Source organism: Schistocerca serialis, chromosome 4 (assembly GCF_023864345.2).
Source record: "Schistocerca serialis cubense isolate TAMUIC-IGC-003099 chromosome 4, iqSchSeri2.2, whole genome shotgun sequence".
Lineage (NCBI taxonomy): Eukaryota > Metazoa > Arthropoda > Insecta > Orthoptera > Acrididae > Schistocerca > Schistocerca serialis.
The window spans coordinates 756519144-756531720 of record NC_064641.1 but is presented as its reverse complement, the minus strand read 5'-3'; positions in this window follow the sequence as shown (position 1 = coordinate 756531720).

The window sequence follows — 12577 nt, the reverse complement described above, 5'->3', positions numbered from 1 at the left end:
AGAGAGTGTGTGAAGAGCTCAGTGACAGGGTTGTTCTTATCGGAATCGACAGCAAACCAACACTGACAGTAACAGTTCAGGTATACATGCCGACGTCGCAAGCTGAAGATGAAGAGATAGAGAAAGTATATATGGATATAGAAAGGGTCGTAGAGTGCGTAAGGGGACATGAAAATCTAATAGTGATGGGGACTGGAATGCAGTTGTAGGGGAATGAGTAGAAGGAACTGTTATAGGAGAACATGGGCTTAGGACAAGGAATGAGAGAGGAGAAAGCCTGACTGAGTTCTGTAATAGCGAATACTCCGTTCAGTAATCACATGAGGAGGATGTGTACTTGGAAAAGGCAGGGTGATACGGGAAGATTTAAGTTAGATTATGTCATGGTCAAACAGAGATTCCAAAATCAGATACTGGATTGTAAGGCGTACCCAAGAGCAGACATAGACTCAGATCACGATATAGTAGTGATGAAGAGTAGGTTGAAGTTTAAGAACTTTTTTCATAATGCGGGGCCATAGCCATAATATATTTCTTTAATATAAGAATATACAGCCTACAGTTGCAGGCTAACTTTATCGTTTACCTAGGTTTCAACGTTAGTAATAACGTCTTCTTCAGAACCTGCAACAAGTTTATATTATAATGCGCTAGTAAACTATATTAGATATGGTCATCCTACAGGATGCAACGTGTAGTACTTACATAAAATTTTATTTAACTGTTTGCCTAAAACTTTTATTAAACAATGTAAATTTTGCAACGTACTCCCGGAATTTGTTAAAGGTTTTTTAAACAGTAAAATGTGCAATAAGTCGCCTAGTCTTAAACGGAAATTGATACCAAATATTAGTTGAAAGAACGGCGGAACTTTACACGAAAAAAGATAACCTCAACGCTGAAGCATATGACCTCCTATTATTTTTGTCTAAAACCTTTATAGATAACTACAATTTTCAGATAGATGGGTTCTGGTTACATGTCAACTTATGGTTAGATAATCGTAAAATGGAAATTGCTCAACGACATGACAAAAAGTTAAAGAAATTAGTTAGTCGAGTTAATTGCGGTGTATCCCAAAATGCGCGCAAAAAGTAGGCTGCCCAGTCTGTGTTTCATCAACACGTTGTAAAGAAAACAGATATCATTTTCAAAGAGGACGAAAATAAATTGTTAAGTAAAGGCTTCAAATATAATATAGAACCTAGTTTTACCCCTCAAAATCTTCGGAAGTTGGTAGTGGATCTTAAGGTTGGCCTTGATAGCGGTAAAGTAGATAAAAGTATCCAAACGAGGCTTGCTTACGATGCTTGTAAAATAATACAAAAAGAGTGTCTACGTAGTAATACGTTCACGAAAGATATGTACAATGTTAAAAACATTAACGAAAAACTAAGAAATAATAAGCCCTAATAACTAAGGCCGATAAAGGGAACACGCTTATCGTTTCTCCAAAAACGAATATATTCAGAAAACGGAAATGTTCTTTGAAGAGAGTGGCATCGTACCACTAGAGGTACACCCAACGCCCGCCATACAGAGGGATATTAGAGCGAGTCTTAGCAATACTAAGAAGTTGATCAGAGAATTTAGAAAAAAGGCATTGATAAACATGAACCCCAAGCCCCCGACGCTAAGGAGTCAATTTAAGCTCCACAAAATTTCCCATCCGATTCGCCCTATTGTGGATAGTGCTTATCATAAATTAGCGAGACATTTACATTATAAAATTAAAGAATATTTCGTGTTTCAAAATAATTTTTCGATTAAAAATTCAGTGGACCTAGCCAACAGACCTAAAACCGTAACACGTTCCGAAAACACCAAATTGAAGTCATTTGACATCATTAGCTTGTACACAAACGTACCAGTGGATCAAACCTTGAACATTATAGAACAAAACTTCAGGTGCCACAAAAAATTATCCACCATAGAAATTGATGAGCTAATGTTACTTCTTAGAACGACTCTTAAATACAATTATTTTTCATTCAATAAAAAATTATATTCACTGCCATGTGGCCTAGCTATGGGGAGTCCACTTGCATGTATTATGTCTGAAATTTTTATAAATTCTCTGGAATTGGTTTTTTTCCAAAATTACCCGGAATTAGTGAACAACATCATCTTTTATGCGAGATACATGGATAACATTCTTCTACTGGTTAATAATTCTCCAGGAATAGAGCAAATTTTCGCAACGTTTAACAGTCTACATGAAAATATAAAATTCACACAAGAATTGGAATCAGCTGATAGATCACTAAATTATCTTGATTTAACGTTGACTATTAATGATGCTAAAATAGAGTTCAACATATTCCGGAAGGCAACTTATTCAGACAACATCATCCCGGCCGATTCAATGCACCCCCAAGCGCATAAAATGGCGTTTTTCTATTCTAGTATCCATCGGGCGATTTCTATGCCGTTGTCAGATGTCAACCTCGAAAAAGAATTACAAATTCTCGAGAGTGTTGCACAGAATAATGGCTATGATCCAAAGATAGTGAGGCAGTTATATCATAAGAAAACGCGAAAAAGGACAACGACTTTAGTAAACACAAATACTCAAACCCAAGATCAGACCAAGAAATGGTTGTCGGTTCCTTATATAGGTAATGTCTCCTGCAAGATAGAGCGCCTGTTGAAAAATTCAGGTTTTAAAATTTCGTACTCGACGAGTAATAGTTTAAAGCAAAATTTGGTCCATTCCCTTGATAAAGACGATAACAAGTCAGCGAAATCAGGCGTATATAAGATTATGTGTGATGATTGCCCATGTTATTACACAGGTCAAACAGGCAGAGCTATAGCAGTAAGGTTTAAAGAACATCTTCCAATAAAGGGCGTAGGAACACGGAAGTCAGCCTTTGCGGAACATCTGGTGCAAATGGCTCATACACCTAAACCTTTACGTGACATAGAGCTACTACATCGTGAAGTTAAGGGATATAGACTCGACATGCTTGATGAACTACAAATTTATGCACAACTAATTACAGATAGAGGCAATTTACTGAAAGATCAACTGTATCTAAAAAATAGGGCATACTTCGATGGCTTCCAGCCTATATTAGGTTTACAGTAATTCATAATGCATGTGAGCATTACAGTTTCTGTAATAATAGAACCTTTCCTACAGATGTTCATACGAGATTTGTTGGTCAGTTTATAAGGCTCTATAGTAGAAAGTAAAACGTAGTCATGCTGGATACTGTAATTAACTTACCTGTCCGTGGCAGCAGCAGCTGCGGCGTTCCTGACAGCAGTCGCCAGCGCCAGCAGCGTGGGACTTCGGCGTCCGTCTTCGTCCGTCTTCGTCTGTCTTTGTCCGTCCCCGGTTTTCCTCTCTCGTTTTCCGTCCTGTAACGTCTTAGTTTCTACCTGTCGTCATGTCAGCCCCCACCACCACTGCCACCACTACCACCACTGCTATAGTTTACACTTCGCCCTCCGCCGCCATCACCACCATTACATGGTGTGCCCAGTCGCCCCTCCAGTGCCTCCCCCCTCTCTCCATCCCTCCCCTTCTAACTCTCCCTTCACCCTCGCTCTTTGTCGCTCCCTCCCCAGCTCCTTCCTCCCGCTCCTCTACCTCTGATCCCTTGCCCCCATACCCCCAGCCTGTCACTGCAGCTCCAGCTAGGGTCGTGGCCCAACAGGCCACTGCTCATGCATCGCTCTCCCCATCGCCGTCGCCGTCACCGTCACCGTCGTCGCCGTCGCCGTCATCTTCACCATCGCCATCTCCGGCGCCGACTACTGCGTCCAAGCCGGGACCTGCCGCTTCCCGCCACCTCCCTGTAGCTCATGTCACCACCTACCCTTCCGCCGCCCTTAAACGCCCTAGTGGCACCCCCCCTCCTCCACTCCCAAGAAGGCCCCGCTCCATCCTCCTTCCCCCCCATCCCAGGATGCCATGGATGTCTTCCCGCCTGGCCCCGCTCCCTCCGCCTCCTCTACCTCCTCCCCCTCTCTTCATACAAATACCTCCTCTCCCATCCCGATCCTTCCCTTCTTGAGGCCCGGAACCTCTCCCTCCTCCTCCACCAACACTTTCCTGGTGCCCCCATCTCACTCCCAGACAGAATTCAGTTCTCATTTCCTTCCACAGCCCCACCCTCCATACTGACATCCTCTCCCGCCTCCCCATCACCTGGTTGGCCCCAACGCCTCCCTCAACCCTGCTCCTTCCCCATCTCCTAACCACCAACCCCAACCCCTGCATCGCTCGCTGACCCTAACCGCCATGATCACTCGGCTTAGTCCGACGATCACAGAGGAGGAGGTGTTGGCGGAGCTCAAGGCGCATCCCTCGCTGGAGGTGCGGGCGGTCTGCTGCATTTTTAACTCCGCCGGCCCCACCTGCCTTATGCAGGTTTTCTCACAGGACGCCCCCTCCATTGACCGTCTCCTGAAGGAGGGTGCCCTCCTCTTCAACCAGCGATATAAGGTCGACCCCTCCTGTTCCCCTCCTCAATCCCTTCACTGCCAGAGGTGTCTGTGCTACAATGCACACCCAACAGCTGAGTGCCATGAGGCCCCCACCTGCCTGCATTGTAAACAAGCAGACTTCCTTTGGCAGTGCCCTAACCTTCAGTCCCCTCCCTCCTGTAATACCTGCAATCTCCCCCATCCCATCTACTCCCAAAAGCGTAAAGCCCGACCCCCTCCGACCACTCCTGAACTCACCATCCCTGTCCTGGACGCCCCCACCCCTCCTGGCAATTCTGTTCGTGCCCCCCCCACCGCTGAGGACATCATCAGGTTCCTCACCATTGTCCTGCAAAACGTCCACCCTTTCCAGCACCCTCACACCCCCCAACAGGTCTCCCTCGCCGCTCGTTCCGTCTTCCACCTAAAAATGTATGTCACCTACTCCCACAACCAGGCCCATTTCACCTTCTCCCGTCTCGACACCCTCGTCTAAATCCCTGGCATGGCGCGACAGCACCGTATCCTGTTCAGCAACATCTGTTCCCTTCCTGCCAACAAGAACCTCTTTATGCACACCCTTGCAACCCACCGCAGTGATGCCTTCCTCCTCAATGAAACCTTCCTCCAACCACACCACACCATCCAAACTTCACCCTACCTTCTCCACCGCTCCAATAATCCCTTCCTGATAGCGCGTGGTGGAGTTGCCATTGGTCACCACCGCCATATCCCGGTTCAGCTCCAACCTCTCCTTCCCGACCCCACCAAACACCTGATCCTTAGTCTCTTCTTCCTTGGCCTTACCGTCACCTGTGCCACCATCTATGTCCGCCCTAACGCCCCTATTCCTTTCGACTTTCTCTCCCACATTGATCGTACCTTCTCCTCCTACGTGATCGCTGCCGACCTCAACATCCATAGTCGTTCCGCCACCCAGTTATGGTGGTGGCATCGGTTCCTCTCCAGCCTCCAAGGTGACCTCGTCCCTATTCCCCAGCACACCCGCCCTGAATCCAACTCCACTCCTGATGTCATCCTCTCCTCCCCAATCTCCTTGGCGGCATTGCGGTGGATGTCCTGGACCCCATTGGTAGTGGCCATCTCCCTGTCCTCCTCACCGTTTCAGACGGTCGTCGCCCCTGCCCCGACCCTCGTAATGACCCTCCCCCGAAGTATGTCCATGATTATTCCCGTGCCAACTGGAATGCCTACTGGGATGCCCTCTCCACACAGGTCGATCGCCACCCCTTCACCTACCACCACCCTGCTGATATTACCCATGCCGCCTCCTTTCTCCAGCAGACCTTGTCTGAGGCTGAGGCTGTGGAGGCCCACGTCCCTACTGTCGCCATCCACCCCCACCATCTTACTTTACCCCCACAGGCCATCCTCCTCCTCCCTGAATCCCGCCATCTCTACTGTGCCTTCCTCCAAACGCATGACCCAGACACACTACGACGCCACCGGCAACTCCAGTGACACATCTGAAACTTGCTCGTGGCTAAGAAATGCCGGGACTGGCGACAGACATGCACTCGTTTAAATGCTACCCTTCCCATAAACTCGTCCAAGTTCTGGTCAGCCTTCCACACCTTACCGGAACCAAACCCTCCCCTTACTATCCTCTTCTCCATGATAATCAACCCTTCCCTGACACCCTTAGTAAGGCCAATCTCTTTGCCTCCTACCTCTCCAATGTCTTTTCCATCCCCCGACGATCCCCAGTTTGATTACTCCCTCTTCCCGGATGTCTGCGATTGGACTGACACCTCCATCCCCCCCCCCTCGCACCTGGTTTCCAGTACTTGGACGACATGGCACACACAGAACTCAATGCCCCTTTCACTACACAGGATCTCATTGCTACACTCCACACAAAACGCACCACCGCTCCTGGTCACGATTGTGTCACCTACCGCCACCTCTGTGAACCTCCTGTCTCTTTCCTCTCCACCCTGGCCAGGCTTTACAATGTAGTCCTGTCCACCGGCTACTATCCCGACCTGTGGAAAACCTCCCATATCCTGATGTTCCTTTAACCCGATAAACCGCCGTCCGCCGTCTCCTCCTACTGTCCCATCAGCCTTACCTCAGTCTTCAGCAAGGTCCTGGAATCCATCCTCACCCGCCGCATCCACCAGCATCTCCACCAGCACCGCCTCCTTCCCGTTACCCAGTGTGGCTTTCAGCCGTCCTTCTCTTCCGACGACCTTCTCCTTCACCTCACTCATCTCCTTTCCGAACAGCTAAATTCCCATCTCTGCTATCTTCCTCTCCCTGGACCTCGAACATGCCTATGACTGCGTATGGCATTCCAGTCTCCTCTTCAAACCTTCGCCCTTCCTATTAACTACGTCCGTCTGATCGGCTCCTTTCTCTCCCAACGTCCTTCCTACGTCACCATCCATAACACAGATTCCTACACCTTTTTTCCCTCCGCCAGTGTGCCCCAAGGTGTCGTCCTCTGCCCCCTTCTGTACCTTTTGTATACGGCGGACATGCCGCCACCGTCACCCTCCATCCACCTTCTCCAGTTTGCCGATGACACCGCCTTCCTTGCCCATACCCCCACCCTGCAGCATTCCCAACACCTTCTCCAATCCCATCTTGACCGGTTCACCGCTTGGTGCAACCAGTGGTTGCTTAAGGTCAATCCCTCCAAATCCCAGGCGATCATTGTAGGCAAAACCAGCCCTTCCTTATGCCTCCTCGATTTCTATCTAACCATCTATGGCCATCCTATCGCCCTCACCCCCACAACCACCCTTAAGTACCTTGGTGTCACTCTCGACCGTCGCCTCTCCTGGACTCCCCATCTCCAGACAATCCAAGCCAAGGCACGCTCCCGACTCCATCTCCTCAAGCTCCTTTCTGGCTGTACGTGGGGTCTGGACGCCTCCACCATACTCCACACCTATAAATCCCTCATCCACCCTATCCTCTGTTACGCCCATCCTGCCTAGACCTCCGCCCCCAAACCTTTTATAAGTCCCTTCAGATCCTTGAACGCCATGCTCTCTGCCTCGCCTATCGCATCTGTCTCCCCTCCCCCATGCGGGTCCTGTAGGACCTCATTCCGTTCCCCCACCTCCTCCTTTTCCTTGAAAGGATACGGATCCTCTACACCTCCCGTAAACTCGATCCTCCTAACCCGCTTGTCTCCCCCATCCTCTCCAACCCCCGCCTGCTTCCACGCCTGTATTCCCACGTCCCGCCTGCTCTCCATCTCTCCACCCTCTTTACCCTCCCCAAGGTGGCTTCCGCCAGCTCCCCCTCCCTGATGATGCCCTCGTCCCCTCCATCTACCCCTCCTACCAACTCTGATCCTCCCTCCCTCTTCCTGTGTTTGTTCCTTTGGGGACCCTCCCTCCCTTCTCTCCTCCTTCCCTGCCTCCTCCCTTTCTCCCCACTCCTCCCCCGGGCTTCCCCTCCCCCGTTACGTGGACATTCGCGGGCCGGAGATCATCGCCATCCGTGTCTCGTGTGTGTCGCCATGTTTTGTGTTCAGTGTTCACTGTCACGCTCCATCGTTCACGTGTCCCATCTTTTTTTTTTTTCCCGCCGTTTTGTTCCAACGCATGTGTCTTCTCTGTTTTACCATTGTAATATCTTGGGCTGAAGAGCGGCGTAATATGCTGCTGCCAGCCTACCTGTTTTTATACGGGTATTAAATTCACAATAAAGAAAAAAAAACAGGTTCTGAAGAAGACGTTATTACTAACGTTGAAACCTAGGTAAACAATTAAGTTAACCTGCAACTGTAGGCTGTATATTCTTATATAAACGATATCAGTTGCTGTCGCTGCATAAAAATGTTAAAACTATTTCTTTAAAGTCAGTACCACCATTAGACTAATGTTTATTTACAGTGTTACATTCACACTTACACAATCATGATTTCGGCTTCAAAGTGCCATTATCCATTAAAGAAATGAAGTTTAAGAGATTAGCCCGGAACAATCAATACACAAAGAAGTAGGATACAGAAGTACTAAGGAATGACGAGATACGCTTGAAGTTCTCTAAGATTATAGATGTAGCATAAGGAATAGCCCAGTAGGCAGTAGATTTGGAGAGGAATGGACATATCCAAAAAGGGCAGTCACAGAAGCTGGAAAGGAAAACGTAGGTACAAAGAAGGTAACTGCGACGAATCCATGGATAACAGAAGAAATACTTCAACTAATCTATGAAAGAAAGAAGTACAAAAATGTTCAGGAAAATTCAGGAATACAGAAATACAAGACGCTGAGGAATGAAATAAATAAGTGTAGGGAAGCTAAGATGAGAATGCTGCATGAAAAAAATGAAGAAATCGGAAAATCAGAGGAAAGAGCGGGTAGATGGGATAGAAGAAGAAACAGGAGTCGATTTAGAAGAGATAAGGGATCCAGTATTAGAAACAGAATTAAGCGAGATTTGGAGGGCTTAAGATCAAATAAGACACAAGGGATGAATAGCATTCCATCAGAATTTCTAAAATCATTGGGGGGAAGCGGTTACAAAACGACTATTCACGTTGGTATGTAGGATACATGTGTCTGGCAGCATACCATCTGACTTTTGGAAAAATATTATCCACACAATTCCGAAGACTGCAAGAGCTGACAAGTGCAAGAATTATCTCATAATCAGCTTAACAGCTAATGCATCCAAGTTGCTTACGAGAATAATACACAGAATAACTGAAAAGAAAATTGAGGAAGTGTTAGATGAGAATCAGTTTGGCTTTAGGAAAGGTAAAGGCAGCGAGAGGCAGTTCTGACGCTGCGGTTGATAATACAAGCAAGGCTAAAGAAAAACCAAGACACGTTCATAGGATTTGTCGACTTGGAAAGAGCGCTCGACTATATACAATGACGCAAGATGTTCGAAATTCTGAGAAAAGTAAGGATAAGCTTTAGGGGAGACGAGTAATATACAAAATGTGCAGGAGGCAAGAGTGGACGACCAAGAACGAAGTGCTAAGATGAAAAAGGGTAAGAGACAAGAATATAGCCTTTCGCCCTTACTGTTCAATCTGTACGTCGAAGAAGCACACCCTTGACAGCGGAAAACCATGAACTGTTATTACAGTTGCATTTTCGTTCAAATAACAGTAACTCAGCCGAGCCATAAGAATTTTTTATTTGTAGCCACTCTTATTTTTTGATCCGTCGCTTAGGCTGTCTGTTGGCACGAGACTTCACCCACTCGCTTCACCATAAACAACTCATGAAGAACTCAACATTCTGTATGTACTCCTCTCATTAGTTTATACTAAGCAGATAAGTTTAACATACAACACACCGAAAGAGAAGCGTCAGTGTGTGCAAAAGGCAAAATACTTTAAAGTTCAGCACCTAATCAATTCCTCGCTGTACTTATGCATGTAGCTTGTCTAATAGCCGGCCATCTACGCATTTGCTGTGCATAGCCTGTTACATACTGTAAAGGAACAAAAAACGCTGAAATTCAGTCGACCGACGTTAGCAGAATCCTCGTTTATTCCTTGAGAGGTGGTCTCGGCCTCCATAAACTTCGTCTGAAGGGAGCAAAGAGGCTTTCCAGAATTCTACTACACGCGACGTTAGCGATGCATTTCTGTGCATCTCTGTGCTCCTTCTTACAATCTATAATGGTGTGTCCCAAAATAAAATCCTGAAACACCAACTCTCTCGTGAAGAGTACAAATTCGCTACCAAAAGCGATTTGATGCTGTAATGGACTTCGTGAGATGCATCTCACGGAGGAATCTGTAACGAGTTCACATAAAAATGGCTCTGAGCACTATGGGACTTAACTTCTGAGGTCATCAGTCCCCTAGTACTTAGAACTACTTAAACCTAACTAACCTAAGGACATCACACATCCATGCCCGAGGCAGGATTCGAACCTGCGACCGTAGCAGCCCCGCGGTTCTAGACTGTAGCGCCTAGAACCGCTCGGCCAGTTAGACCGGCTAGTCCACATAAAATTATCTACGGATAAACAGTAAGAGTGATCCGTAATTACTTCTTCAAACTCACGACGATATTTTAATAGAAGCTGAATATCTGGCGTTGCCCCGGTATGTATGTATTTCAATTTTATTAGTCCATGTACTTCTTCCTCCTCTTTCTATTCGTCTCCTTCCCCTCTCTTTGTCCATCTGCTGCACCCACTTCTCTCCGCCGCTGCCCTCTTCCCCTCTACCTGTTGATCAGCCCCTCTTTTCTTTCTATGTCCATCTTTCCTTCCCCCCATTCCCCCCTCTCCTTGTCCATCTCTTCCTTTTCTCTGTCCATCTCCTCCTTCCCCTCTGCCCGCTCCTGCTACCCTCACATAGAGGTATATGGATACTGTGTGCTACATGTGTTGCGAATAGAGTTAGAAGCGAAGAAGCAATAAATGTATAAATCATGACGTCATGCCTGACACGACAGTTTTTCTGCACGAACAGCGAAAATGTAGTGAGCGTTAACTTTTTTCCTTTTATCATTTTTTGGAGGATTGTCAACTAGAAAAAGTTTCTAAAAGGTTTCGAATTATGCGTCAGTTTTGTTGCAGGTAACTACAGGGTGACAATTACTGAACTATCATTGGCGATGATGTCTCGCAGACGAACAGCGAAATTCTGCATGACCTGCTGAAGTGGGGGAACGTCGATGCTGTCGATGACCTCCTGAATGGCTGTTTTCAGCTCAGCAATGGTTTAGGGGTTATTGCTGTACACCTTGTCTTCAATATAGCCCCACAAAAAGGAGAATATGGCGGCCGATCGAGGCCCATGCCAGCGGCTTCTGGGTACCCCAAGCCAGAATGCGGTCCCCAGAGTACTCCTCCAGGACATGAAACACTCTCCTGCTTCGATGGGGTCGAGCTCCGTCTTGCATGAACCACATCTGGTCGAAATCAGGGTCACTTTTGATAATGCGCATGAAATCATCTTCGAAAACCTTCACGTATCGTTCGATAGTCGCCGTGTCATCAAGGAGTATCGCAGCGATTTCTCCGTGACTGGACATTGCACACCACACAGTCACCCACTGGGGGCGAAGAGATTTTTCGATCACGAAATTTGGATTCTCAGTTCCCCAAATGCCCCTTTAAGTGCTCTCGTTGTCAAGTGCTGGATGAAAGATATCTGGTTATTCGCGCGACGTGGTATACACACTTCTTTTTTACACGCAGCCGCAGCCCTTTGATAGCAAGGTGGTTCTCAAAACTCCCTCCCCCCCCCCCCCCAAATAGCCATCCTTATCAGACAGTAAGTGATATTTGTAATATGTACCAAGTTTGGATGAAATCGGTTTAGGAAGAGCCGTGGAACATACAAACATACTTTTTATAATATATAAATATTTACCTTTTATAATATATAAATATTTTTTCTGTGATACTATTTTTATTAAATATAGCCTATTCGGTGCCCCTGTCTAAGTTGGAGTTGCCCGTGGAAACACCATAAATGTTCGTCTGGCAATTTTTCAGATTCGCCTGTTCAGACAGACAGACAAACAAGAAAATTTTAGTAAAATGTTAAATCAGGGTATCTTTTTGTTCCGTGATCCAATTTCGATGAAAAGCCTGTACGGTACCCTAATCTATGCTCAAGTTACCTGCGAAAACCCCATGAAAATTCGTCTAGTAGCTTGTTCAAAGACAAACAGACACGACGGTTTTACAGATTTATTATTAGTATAGATTAAACAGCCTGTGATTTTAATGCGATAAAGCCTGTAGGGTTGTGCGTTTGAAAAATCTCAGGACTTGTAGTAAGCGAAAGATGCTTCTAACAGATCTAGTCCGGATAAAAGCCGAAATGAACTAGGCCCACAGTGCAAAAGTATCGTTCTAAGAGACTAAGTGACCTTCGAGTGTGGTAATGTACGCTAACGAGATGCGCATCATAAATAATGATCCCGGAGAAGCACAACGATCGCAGGCCACACAGGACAGTGCGTTGACGCGAAGGACATACTTGTGGTATTTGATACTGGGGTACTGCCACTAAATGACTGGGAATTATGAGATAATACGCCTGTGACGCGTGCCACATTAAGGATTGATCTTCCAACGATAGTCATAAATAGTAACAGACAAGTAATAATTTGACATACAATAAATTCTGCCTCTGCATCTTTTCTGTAAGCGACAGTGCAGTGAGTGGAGGAGA